Source organism: Neodiprion pinetum, chromosome 3 (assembly GCF_021155775.2).
Source record: "Neodiprion pinetum isolate iyNeoPine1 chromosome 3, iyNeoPine1.2, whole genome shotgun sequence".
In the NCBI taxonomy this organism is placed as follows: Eukaryota; Metazoa; Arthropoda; class Insecta; order Hymenoptera; family Diprionidae; genus Neodiprion; species Neodiprion pinetum.
In genome coordinates, this window is record NC_060234.1 from 15,533,535 (window position 1) to 15,546,961 (window position 13,427).

A 13,427-nucleotide genomic window follows, 5' to 3' on the forward strand; every position below is an offset into this window, starting at 1 on the left:
TTTGCAACGGCTCATTGAATGAGCGGACCAAAGCATATTTTTGTAGGAAATTTGCCGCTCTACAAAAAAAGTCCCCACAAAGTTTTCTATAGTCACACTCCTTCAAAAGTTATTCGAGGTCAAAGTTGAACTTACAAAAAATTCAATGTTTTTTTTTTCGGTGATACTATAAATCTATTTTCATTATTTTGTTATGAAGATATATTTGATAAATATATCTTACTTTAATTGGGCTTTTTCAATCATTAATTTTCCCATCGAGTCAGTATAGAGTTACCTTACAAAAATGCGATGTTAAATAAGAAACATGTTATCATGGGGAATCCATAACTGATGCACTTGACTATTTAAAAATGTAATTGTTCCGAAATTTATCCTCTTTTATTTATTAAATATATCTTACTCTAATTGGGCTTTTTCAATCACTAATTTTCCCATCGTGTCAATATAAAGTTACGTTACAAAAATGCGATGTTAAATAATAAACATGTTATCATGGAGAATCCATAACTGATGCACTTGACTATTCAAAAATGTAATTATTCCGAAATCTATCCTCTTTATAACAAAATAATGAGGAAAGATTCATAGTATCATCGAAAAAAAAAAACATTGAATTTGTTTGTAAGTTCAACTTTGACCTCGAATAACTTTTGAAGGAGTGTGACTATCGAAAACTTTGTAAGGACTTTTTTTGTAAAGCGTCAAATTTCCCACAAAAATATGCTTTGGTCCGCTAATTCAATGAGCTATTGCAAAAATACGAAACTGCAAAATTTAAAAAAATTTATTCCTGAGTTATTTGAACGGGAAATAGAAATTCCCGATGCGCGACCTCTTAATAATAATATTGAGGGCTCTGCATTTTACAGGCGTCTTTTCACACCTTCTCGGAAGTTTTTATGTGAGGATTTTGAAAAAAAAAATTGGCCGTTTTTTTTGAGTCAGCCTAATATGTATATGGGCTATTCCGCGTCAACCGGATCAGTCATCTCTCAGATATTTTTTTAATTTGGCATGTGGATTGTGTGTGAGGAGTTGGATTTTTGTGCCAAAGCGCCAATCTCATAATACAAAATTCGATTTTTTATTAACAATAATTGGACTCCCATTTTTTTCGAAAATTCATAACTTTGGCAAAAAATTGGATACAATATATATTTTTTTTTTCAAATTACGCGGAAAGCTTCATAGAATTTGAAAAAAAATACGAAATGGTAAAAAAAGTTGTAATCAATTGTTTATTTAACAATTAATTTTTCAAAGATTTTTAAAACAGTGACTGACACGATCAAAAAATTTTTTCAAAATTCTGACATGTTCCTTGAACTGTACTTCAACCTGTGAATCAATTCCAGAGGGGTGTTTTTCTTCGTTTCCGAGTTAAAAATCATTAAAGGTGTCGATGCGCATGAAATTGCGGCGCGCCGAGTCTCTACGTAATGGCGGGCGGCCGGTTGCCGTCCACCGCTACCCCGCGGTGGCGTCGCAGCGTTATTTTAGAGTCATTTTCACGATGTAGGACATGATTGAAGAATCTGAAAAAAATACTGTACCTTCACAAGGCCTGCTCAAAGCGATAAGTGAAGTTTTAAGAATGTGTTGTTATTTTAAAATAAGTAGCAAGTTATGTAATTATTATCATTTATGTGCACTCTCATGGTGTGTAACCGTTATTTTGAATCTCTGTAATGAAAAAACGGTGAAAAACACATTCTTGAATTCTTGAACAGTATTTTTTTCAGATTCTTCAATCATGTCCTACATCGTGAAAATGACTCTCAAATAACGCTGCGACGCCACCGCGGGGTAGCGGTGGACGGCAACCGGCCGCCCGCCATTACGTAGAGACTCGGCGCGCCGCAATTTCACGCGCATCGACACCTTCAATGATTTTTAACTCAAAAACGAAGAAAAACACCCCTCTGGAATCAATTCACAGGTTGTAGTACAGTTCAAGGAACATGTCAGAATTTTGAAAAAATTTTTTGATCGTGTAAGTCACTGTTTTAAAAATCTTTGAAAAATTAATTGTTGAATAAACAATTGATTACAACTTTTTTTACCATTTCGTATTTTTTTTCAAATTCTATGAAGCTTTCCGCGTAATTTGAAAAAAAAAATATATATTGTATCCAATTTTTTGCCAAAGTTATGAATTTTCGAAAAAAATGGGAGTCCAATTATTGTTAATAAAAAATCGAATTTTGCATTATGAGATTGGCGCTTCGGCACAAAAATCCAACTCCTCACACACAATCCACATGCCTAATTAAAAAAATATCTGAGAGATGACTGATCCGGTTGACGCGGAATAGCCCATATATATTATGATTCTTAATTACCTTTCAAAAAAAGAAAAATTTAAAAAAAAAAATATTTTACATCAATTAAATTTTTTAAAATCAAATATGATTATAAAAGAAATCTCATATATTATTTAATTATTTGCTCACATATTAATCAAAATAAAAATAATATGCATTAAAAAAATGCCATTTAATGTGCTCTATGTATTGTAATTTGAAACATTTATACAATGGATTAGAACTTATCGAAAAGTTTGAAGAAAACATACAGATAGATAATCAATTATTCATTTATTTCATATTTTTAATTTTTAAAAATCAAATATCCATTAATTTGAGAAAAATCATTCATTCGGCTGAATTATTTTTTTTTAATTGATAAATTATTTGATTCAATTACCTACATTTATATTTAATTATATTAATGTATAATTTATGTATGTATTCAGAAATTATAATCAAGATTATTTCCATCGAATGGGAGTATGATGAATAAATTTATCATTTATGTTTCATTTAGATATATATATGTATATATATATATATATATATATATATATATTATAATTTTTAATTAACTTTTGAAAAAAGAAAAAATTAAAAAAAAAAAAATATTTTATATTGATTGAATTTTTGAAAATAGATTTGATTATTAAAAAAATCCCTTATATTTTTTAATTATTTGCTTACGTATTAATCGAAATAAAAATATTATTCATTAAAAAAATGCCATTTAATGTGCTTTCTGTATTGTAATTTGGAACATTTATACAATGGATTGGAACTTATCAGAACGATTAAAGAAAACGTACAGATAGATAAATAATTAATTATTCAATTTCATATTTTCAATTTTTAAAAATTATTTATTCAATAATTTACGATAAATAATTAATTTGAATGAATTTTTTTTTCAATAATAAATTATCAAATTTAATCACCTCCATTTATATCCAATTATATCAATGTATAATTTATATATACCGGGACAATCTCTTGAAACTATACACATAACGCGCAAGCGCCAAATAATTTAATCTCATTGGTCGGTGAAATCGCCCCGCGATGATGTTTTCATCTGCTGAGCAAGGCGCCAATGTACACAAAATGAAACGAAAGCTGTAAATCTCTCGCGCGTCAAGCCGTGGATTGAGGTTATGCTGCTGTTTATTTTTACGTAGCGTGAATTGTCTAAGAAGAATAGTATCGTTCAGCAATACCGTGGTCGATTTCGGAAGATATTCAACCGACGCGATAAAGAATTTAACGGAAAAGCAAATATCAAATGATACAGAAATCGGGTGTCATTTATTGAAAGAAGGAATCTGAAATTCAACGTAAAATGTCATGAACAAGTGGGAGTCTGGAGAAACAGAGGTAGATAAGTAAAAACCATGTTTATTGTGAACAAATTTTTTATTTACATAAAATCAAAAATAAATGAATGGTTGAGACCCAGTAGAAGGTATTTCCAGAGTAGATTCGTTACGGTGCAGTGCTCCAGAAGTCAGTAATTAGTGCCGATGAACATGAAATAAATAAAAGAAATGAGTCACAAGGAATAAATAAATTATTTATCTTAAACACGAAGCTTAGGAGGACAAAGAGTAGCAATTAACAGAAAACGTGGCCGACGCAATACTCACAAAAACCCTCGCCGACATCATTGATTAGTTGACAAAGATTTTACAGCTCCATTGTACAGCAATCAATGTTCCGTTAACAAAGAGGGTTCACCAGATATCCAAAAATATAAAGAGAAAAAAAACAACAGTTCATATTACAGTGTAAATCATGCTATTTATGAAAAATTTGGAAACAAAACAATAGCTTACAAGACAATCGTCCGATAACACTGGGAGACCAATCTTCACTCTTCTGATCACCCCTCGTTTGGCCATTGGTTGCCTTTCAAAAAGTGCTCAAAATGCCCTCCAGCAGCTGCAGCGCAGTAACCGAGCCGGTCGTAGAAGGCATTTGTCGTGTTGGATATGATATCCGGAGACAGGTTTTGCAGGATGTCCAAGATCCTAGCTTGCAGTGCGGCAAGGTCTTCAATCTTACCTTGGGCATACAGGACATTTTTCAAATGGCCCCACAAGCCGTAGTCTAAGGGAGCGAGATCAGGTGAACGGGCTGGACACTCGACCTCCGGGCTTGCCCTACCAATCCAGCGTCCGGGGAATTGTTGGTCGAGGTAATCACGCACCGCACGTGCGGAGTGCGGTGGGGCTCCATCCTGCTGAAACCAAACAGGTTCGCCCTGAACACAGAAAATGATACGTTGCTTGTAGTGAGCATAAAATTATTCATTTTAAAATCATACGCACTCTGCTAATAATAACGCCAGCTCTACATGATAAAATACACTCACGACTTCTTCTTCAATCAGCCTAAGAGCCGGTGCGATCCTCTCTGTCAGCAACCAGTGGGTACTTCACACCGTTGAGGTTTCCATCAATAAAAAATGGTCCAATGAGCCGATTGCCAATCGTGCCAAGCCAGACGTTGAGCTTCAACGGGTACTGCGTGCCCGCCTGAATGAACTGACGAGGGTTGTTTCGACACCAGGCTCTGGTGTTCTGCCTGTTCGATTTCCCGACAAGTATCACCGTACTTTCATCCGAGAAACAAATGCGACTCAACAAGCCCTCGTCTGCGTTCAGACGTTCCATCATCTCTTGGCTGAAGCGAAGACGACTATCGTTATCACCAGCCAAGAGTTCTTGATGGACTTGAAACTTGTACGATCTGTACTTAGCTTCACGCAATACTCTTTTGACCGACGCGTTAGATATTTCTAAGTCCCGGGCGATGCGGCTGATCGTCTTGAACAGATCCTCTTCGACGGTCAAGCAGATGTCCAGCTTGGTATCCCAGCTCAGCTGACGGTTTGGTTGAGAGATTTTCCTGGTCCTCTCGTCGACACTACCTGATTTTTCAAATTTTAGGACCAGATTTTTTATGGTCGCTAACGAGGGTGTCGGTCGATCCGGGTGTGTGACGGCGAAATGGTCCTGATTTTCCCGGTAAGACAGGCCCTGGTAATGATGTTTCACCAACTCCACTTTTTCCTGCACAGAAAATTTGTAATTAAGCATTTTTCATCCAATGAACACGGTAAAAAAATTCACAATAGGATCAAGGTAATTGCCAGACACGTGGTTGAAGTCGCTCGATCTTTTTGAAACGTGGTCAATTTACGCGGGCGGGGTTGTTTATATTCGCGAGTGGGAAAGTTATAATCCAATCAAATTCTGGTATCACCAGAATCGTGGTTTTCGCGCCCTCCCAGTGTCGCCGGTATGGAGAGAATTAGGATACGAACTATCTGGTTAAATACCACGTGGTGATCTGTCTCTGAGTTTCAATTATAGAAATCGATGTCCCTCTTCATCATTACGTAGGAAAACAGGAAAATAGTTTCGCGTTGTGATCGGCGATGTTTATTCACCTCGTATTCAGGGGTTCAGGTGAACGAATTTCAGTAACCTCGCGATCATACCGTAACATTCACGATCATATTGTGAATTTGCGATTCGAAGAATTTTGTTGATTTCGGAAAAATATGGACTATGAAAAAACTCCACAACACAAATTCAACAAATGGTATTCACAAAAGCAATACGTCAAACGATATCTAACGATCGGTAATTTGTGATTGTGATTTTCGAGCATTAAGCCAGGTGATATCTGGTTGCAATGCGTCTCATCAACGATTTATGTTTTGTGCATTTTATTGGAAATTAGTTGTATCCAAAAATACCAAAAGATCCTGTCTGATAATAATAGCTTTTAATATTTTCAGGTACGAAATAATTCATTGTCAAAGCGGGACTAAATTTGTCAGGCATGGAAGCATGTAGGTAAATTTCCAATTACGTGATCTTTGACTATCACAATATTTTAACATGGATTCAATGATGAAATTCGTTTTATTTCAGCAGGCTCGAAGTTTAAACTGTAATTAACACGAGGAAAATTATGCCTTACCTGATGGCCAAAACGTTTAGGTGGCAAGGATCCTGGTTTCTCGAGCGGTGCAATCATTGGAACCATCGAACCTGGTTGTTTCGTCCGCATCAGGTGCCAGAGTGAATTTTAGTAGGCCATCGCCACCTTCTTAACATCAGTTGAGGCAAAATTGAAGAGCGGGATATACTACAGATGATAATGGCTGAATATCCCATCATTTTACTTTGATCGAGCCAATAGCGATAAGTTTGTTACTTAACCGTTGCCGCCAATTCGTTGTACCGAGGAATCATTCTGTGCACCATTGTGATTCAAGCATTATTATTGACCAGCATTGTTTTTCAAACTTTATGCCATTCAATTTGGTATCTTATTTTGAAGCTTACTTTTACTCTCTTTGGCATTAAATTCAGATGAATAGTTTTCCAAGTCCTGAATTAGATTGTGGGGTTGAATTTTGCCAGGCAAACTAAATCAATCTAAATCTAGAATTGTTAAATAACTCCAGTTAAAAATGTCCTTAAATTTAATTTGAGTTGACGGTGTCATCTGGCTAGCTAGTTGCACGATAACTTCAAACCAAATTCAATTTTACACTCTTTATAGGGTCCTACGCTAAGACTGAAAGCTTGTGAATCTCCATTTAGCGCAATTATTTCTGCATTTCATATTAGCATTGTCTGGAGCAAAAAAAATCTCATTTTGAGATTGGAAATGGAACCTGAAACACAGAGTTATTCAGTAGCACAAATTAAAAACCAAGAATTTTATAATGGTTTCTGCAACAAAGGGACTCTTTTCAAATATCCTTGTTAGAAGGTGACGTTCGGAGGACTAAGAACAAGATATTGTATCGGATTACATTATTTGGAAAAAAGTCTTCATAAACTTCGTTCAAAATTGAATGTTTATTTATTTTGATGGAACATGGGACACAATCTTGAATCCGGCAAATCAAGATCCTCGTAATAATGTTCTGACATAACTCTAAAACATGATTGTCCTTGAAGCTAATTGTGACATTGAGGCGCATTTTGAGAAACTTGATTTTCAACTTGTGTCACAGGATGTGATTTACGTTCCTGAGTTTTACGCTTCCTATTAGATTTTCTTTATTTCGAACCGCACTGACATGAAATACAGAAATCATTTTAATAAATCTAATATAACTTGAATTTTCAATTTGAGTATTAGGTTCCCTTCATTTATTTAATCGAACATCACTGAAAATTTGCGAAATAAATTCTGACAATCATTCGGAAATTTTGAATAGTAGTAGCAATAATTTATTGATCGGAAAAAATACATTGACTATCGACTATTTGTGAATTTTGTTGAACTATTTTCAAGAAAAAAAAGATTCACAGTACCGTTACACAAAGTGAGATATTTACATTTCTTAAACGCTCGGTTTAATGTCTCATTTTCGAAAGTGATAAAATTCAATATGACCGCCCGAAATCACAATAAAGTGAGAAAGTTGCTTGGTTGCTTAAAAGTGGCGATGATCTTTGTACGTCTAATGAATTTGAAGGGCAGGTAACAGTGAATATCAGAGATGTAATTATTTGGCTGTATCACTTGTGGATAGAAAAAAATTCCATTGTTATTTCTAATGTACGAAATAATAAAAATGATTGAATAAAGTGTTCGCACCTACCTGCTGCGTTTCTTTCAAGCACCCAACATTTGAACAGATTTCTCATTTTAGTGGAATGAAGCCAATTTTCAAAGAGCATTAGCATCAACTTTCCGAGTCACTACCTCGACTGTTTGAGATTCTATCCTCAAAAATTCGTATGAACTACATCGCCGCCAGAAACAGAGTTTTGTTGAAGATATAAATTTGAAAAACTGGTAAATTCGAAAAATTAACGACGGAGCCAGGAATCGAACCTGGTATCTAGCGATGCTTTACCGGAGCCTTACTCCACTAGACCACCTAGCCGCCCTGACTCTGATGTCGTTAATTCCTCTCATCACCAGTAAGTTCAAATTTGTTTTCTTGTGCTGTTGTATGTGTGAATATAAAGTGTTCTTCCTCTTCGAGCACAACTGTAAGAATGTCTGTTAGTGTGTTTACATTTTGGAATCTTACGCTTCTGATGCGAAGCCCGTAAGACAGTCAATGACCGTCTAATAATTGAAATGCGGATATGCATTATCAATATTAACATTATTCACGAGGCCTTTTCATTGTTGAAGATATAAATTTGAAAAACTGGTAAATTCGAAAAATTAACGAAGGAGCGATTCAAATTTTTCGAATTTACCAGTTTTTCAAATTCATATCTTCAACAATCATAAGGCCTCGTGATTAGAGTTAATATTGATAATGCATATCCGCATTTCAATTATTAGACGGTCATTGACTGTCTTACGGGCTTCGCATCAGAAGCGTAAGATTCCAAAATGTAAACACACTTACAGACATTCTTACAGTTGTGCTCGAAGAGGAAGAACACTTTATATTTACAGAAACAGAGTTTAACAGCTGAAACTCGGAGTGGCCAGCCTGCCTGAGCAGCCGATAAAACTTGCGCATGCGCATTGTATGTATAGTTTCAAGAGATTGTCCCAGTATAAATTAATAAATTTTATTTGAAATTATTTTTATTGAATAGGAGGAGGGAAAATAAATTCATTATTCATGTTTTATTTCGACATATATATATATTATGATTTTGCATTAAATTGAAAAAAAAAAATTGAAAACAAAAAATTTTACGTCAATTAAATTTTTTGAGAATAAATATCATTATTAAAAAAATCCTATACATTTTTTGATTATTTGCTCATTTATTGATCAAAATAAAAATATTATTCATTGAAAAAATGCAATTTAATGTGCTTTTTGTATTATCCTATGGAACATTTATGCAATGTATTAGAACTTATTGAGAAATTCGAAGAAAACATACAGATAGATAAATGAATAATTATACAAGTTCATATTTTCAATTTCCAAAAATTAGTTATCCAATAATTGAAAAAAAATAATTAATTTGAATGAATTATTTTTTTTTATTATCGAATTAATTAATTAACTCACCTCCATTTATATCCAATTATATCAATGTATAATTTATATATATATATTTATAAATTATAATTAAAATCATTTTTATTAAATAGGAGGATGATGAATAAATTCATTATTTATGTTTTATTTTGATATATATATATATATATATATATATATATATATATATATATATTAATTTTTGATTAACTTTCGAAAAAGGAAAATTTAAAAAAAAAAATATTTTACATCAATTAAATTTTTTTAAAACTAAATATGATTATAAAAGAAATCTCATATATTATTTAATTATTTGCTCACATAATAATCAAAATAAAAATAATGTTCATTAAAAAAATGCCATATAATGTGCTTTATGTATTGTAATTTCGAACATTTATACAATGGATTAGAACTTATTGAAAAGTTTAAAGAAAACATACAGATAGATAATCAATTATTCATTTATTTCATATTTTCAATTTTTAAAAATCAGATATCCATCAATTTAAGAAAAATCATTCATTCGACTGAATTATTTTTTTTATTGATAAATTATTTGATTTAATTACCAACATTTGTATTCAATTATATTGACGTATAATTTATATATATTTTTTGAAATTATAGTTGAAATTATTCTTATAGAATACGAGGATGATGAATGAATTTATTATTTATGTTTTATTTTGATGTATATATGTATATATATATATATTATGATTTTTAATCAACTTTTAAAAAAAGAAAAATTAAAAGAAAAAAAAATATTTTACATCGATTAAATTTTTTGAGAATAAATATAATTATTCAAAAAATACTATATATTTTTAAATTATTTGCTCACATAATATTCAAAATAGATATATCATTCATTAAAAAATGCCATTTGATGTGCTTTATGTATTGTAATTTGGAACATTAATACAATGAACTGGAACTCATTGGAACGTTTGAAGAAAACATACAGGTAGATAAAAAATTAATCATTTAATTTCATATTTTAAATTTTTGAAAATCAATTATCCATCACTCTGAGAAAAATCATTAATTCAATTGAAATTTTTTTTTTCAATTAGAAATCGTTCAAATTCATCAACTCCATTTATATCCAATTATATTATTGTATAATTCATATATATCTATTCATGAATTATAATGCAAATTATTTTTATTGGATAGGACGATGATAAATAAATTCATTATTTATGTTTTATTTTCACATACGTATATATATATATTGTGACGTGGATTTATCCCGCTCCTCGGTCACTCGGAGAAAATGACCGAGAACTTACCGCGTGCACAATAATTTGGCGTCCAGGACGTACCCTGGATCTGAAACAATATCGCAAAGTTTTGTTGGGCGCCTGGCGTGATTAACACGCCTCGAAATCATTATTGCGTTATTCCTCGGGCATATGCTCGATAGCTCAGTACCGCGGAGAGGGGAGGGGTAATTTTTGGAGAGAGTGAGAGAGACACTCGAAATATACATGCTATTTAACAAAAGTAAAATAAAATTTTATATTTCACAATAGCGGTGATACAGAACAAAAAAATATAATCCAAAAATCGCTCATCGCGAGTCTAAAACTAAACAGAAAATTACACGTAACCTACTCTATTTCTTACTCTAATGAGCTCGCGGCTCCCTAACTAAAACGTCACTCAACTATCACAAAATCCTCATACGCAATTCTAAATTTGCAAATTCGCCATTTGTTCTCCATGGCGATTATTGCTCGAAACGAAACTAAAACTAATTATTCGACGGTGCGCCGTCGGGCTACCGAAAAGACGGCGTCCTCAATCTCACTCGAGATCTCACCCGACTCGGAGCTTCGACGCTACCGCGAGCTGCCCTAAATCTAAACGAATCCGCAAACGTTACTATATTTTAAACGCAACTAAAACTCAATGCTCAAACTTCTCGTCTCAACTGCTGCTCAACGCAACGGCAATTTTGACTATACATCACCTCAACTCGACTAAACACTATCTTAACTAAACGTAAACTTAACTAAGCGCAAGCACCACTACATTTAACTTCAACTAAACACAAGCTCAAGGTCATGCAACTCAATCTACATTATCTTGAATAACGGGTACGGAACTCAATGCAGGCGCAAATAAACGTAACCTCAACTATACGCAATCGCAACGCATCCGAAATCAAATCTTTTTGAAATCCTCCAAAACGTTACCCGCTAATCCGAGCACTCCAATTCGGCACTTCCCGACCTACTCGAGATGTGACACCAAAAAAAAACGATAACGCGGCTCGACCCGGTACAGCGAAATTCGGCTATACTTGATTTCACTAACGAGAAAGACTCAACTAAAACCCGTGACTCTACTCAACTTTCTCAGGAACTCAAAATTTACTCTACTCTAACACGCGGACTCAGGCTACGGTCATCAAGCAAAAGAATCGGCAAAAGAATTTCGAGTACTTCTCTACAACGCAAATCCAAAACGGCTATCCGTTACTCGGCAAGCCTTTTCGCAATTATGCTCGAAATTCAATCGGGGGGATAGAAGCAGCGCTTACCTTCTACATCGTTGCAACCCCCTTTCCATTCCCCTCGCGATTTTTGGGCGACTCCATGACTTCGCGAAACTCCCCAAAACTAATCACGACCGCCAGAACTAGAGTGGTTTCAAAAACCTACTACCTGCCGCAACACGGATCTCGATACGCCATCCCACGCGTGACGTCATACCCACAAGAATACGCAATAATCGATCCTTCATCGATTTCGTCGATCGCGCAACTCGACGCGCACCTTCAATAGCATCGCTGCGCAGAACTTAAGGGGTTAGGTGGGTTTCAAAATTTCAAAAAATCGAATTTTTTTTTTTGCGTATCTTATAATTGAATATGTTGAGGATATTCCTCAAAAATTTTAAAACTATCCGAGTCATATTCTAAGAGATATAGCCTTTGGATGTTTCACCCATCAGGCTATAACCAATCGTGATGCAGGTATATGGAGGTTGTCTGCTGCAAATCAAGAAAAAAAATTAACGTGTGATGAAAATAATGTCGAAGATACGACAGATGTTACCGTGTTAGGTGATGGCACGTGGAAAAAACGTGGGTTTGCATCATTATACGGTGTAAGTACGATTATTTACATATTATTTGAATGTAAATCTTCAATCGCGTTTTTCTCGAAACTACATTTTTGAAATCGGTAGTCACGATTTCTCGAAAACTTATGAACCGATCTCTTTCAAATTTTGCACACTTCTTCAAAATAACATTATCTCGTGCTTGAACGGAGGAATTTTTTTTTTTCTATTCCAAGTAATTTTTCAAGGCCATGAAGGGTGCAAATTTTACTCAAAATAAAGGTTTTTTGTTTTCAACGCCGCCAAAAATGTAATTTTTGTTTTTTTTTTTCCTTCGTCCAAGCACGAGTTTTAAACATCTAAAGGTGTTAGTGTGAGGGACGGGTACTCAACTTTACACACACACTCCGTTTTATTATGAAAGTAATAATGAACTTTTATTTAAACGAAAGAACAACTTGGACTCGTATAACTCTTATTTTACAATGATCACTGCTCGAGTGTGTTAGCGTGGTCGCTGGAGCTGTGGTGTGAAGCGTGTCTCTCTCCAACATGGCGGCGCTCACTCGAGCATGGCGGCGCTCACTCATCCGAGCGCGGCATCAGAGACTGCTTCCTTGGTTTCCGTCAGGACACACTCGACAGGGGGGCCGGAGGCGTGTTACTTGGCGGGACCGGCTGGGGCGCCACACATCTACCAACAGAAAATTTTTGGTTTTTGCATTTCAGATGAATCTGTCATGAGTTATCCTGACTACGCCGAGAGAACTTTTTTTTGAGGGGTTATAGCAGACGACGTGTCCACGCCATAATTTTCAATATTTTTCAATGAAAATTTCACAAACTACTTATAAAATATGTATCTTTTATGTGTTAAATTGATGGAATGAAATATTCTGTTGATTGAATAAAAAAAAATTCATAAAAATGTACCTATTTTGAGCTTTTGAAACCCACCTAACCCCTTAAAGCTAGGTCGCAATCTCATCCTCCGCGCAGCTCCATGACGTCTTGGCGGCGAGCGTGGTTCTCCCTCGTCGCTA